Here is a 1,139-nt window from a genome sequence, read left to right on the forward strand (position 1 = left end):
TTGGCTATTGTGTATAGTGTTACTATGAACATTTGTGCACAATGATTTTCACGAGTATCTGCTTTCAATTTTGTGGTACCCTAAAAATGGAATTCCCCACTCTTAGGTCAGTTTGTTATACTGTGGGGGCTTCCATTTGGCTATGATGCTGGGCCCTGTGCCACCAGTATTTGAAATACTAGCAGGGTCACTGGGGTGAACTGGTTTCAGTAGAGCTTCTAGAATAAGAACAGACTAGGGGGGTGGGGGGGAGAAGAGGCAGTCCACTGCTGAAAAATTAGCCACTGAAATCTTACAAATAGCTGCGGAGCCTTGTCTGATATAGTGCCAGAAGACCAGCCCCCTGGGTTGGAAAGTACTCAAAATATAGCGGGGGAAACTGCCTCCTGGAGACATGGAGGGAGCCAAGCCTTCAGGACCTTCATTTGCGATGAGCACAAATCAAAATGAAGAAACCGCTGCAAACCCACAGTAATGATTTGGACTGTGGACTGTACAAAGAATGAATCTAGGAACTCATCAAAAGTGAAATGGGAAGACACCGATTGATACCTTAGCGAGCTGGAATAGACTGGTATTGGCAGCTTTGAAATGGACAACCATCTGGTTTACTATTCAAGGAGTGGCAAATGCAAGAGGAATGGCATCGCGTTATCCAAAAGAATATTTCAAGATCTATCTGGAAGCATAATGCTATAGTTGTTATATAAATATTTATATTTATTTTATTTTTATTTATATCTTTAATTTTTATTTATTTATTTTATATTTTCATTTATTTATATTTATATACTTAAGGGAATTGTGTGTACGGTATTGCCTCGATCTCCCCTAAGCGCTATTTTCTTCAGAACAATTTTCTCTATTTTCATTTTATTTCAGAGCATCGTGGGCCACAAAAAATTACCTCTGGGGCTGCATGTGGCCCGTGGGCTGCCAGTTTGACACCCCTGCTTTAAGGGAACGGAAAGCCCGTCTTTCTCCCGAGCAGTGGCTGCTGGTTTAGTTCCGTTTCTGGGTTGGTTTCTTGCTTCTCAGTTCTTGCTTCTCAACGCTGAAAGAATTCCCGCGGCAGAAGCACGTTTGTACTCCAAGTCACTTTTACGAGGGACAGGGACGTTTGGGGTAGCACAGTCTCT

The sequence above is a fragment of the Echinops telfairi genome, unplaced genomic scaffold, assembly GCF_000313985.2.
Source record: "Echinops telfairi isolate 266 unplaced genomic scaffold, ASM31398v2 ScPeMD7_2010;HRSCAF=2546, whole genome shotgun sequence".
Taxonomy (NCBI): domain Eukaryota; kingdom Metazoa; phylum Chordata; class Mammalia; order Afrosoricida; family Tenrecidae; genus Echinops; species Echinops telfairi.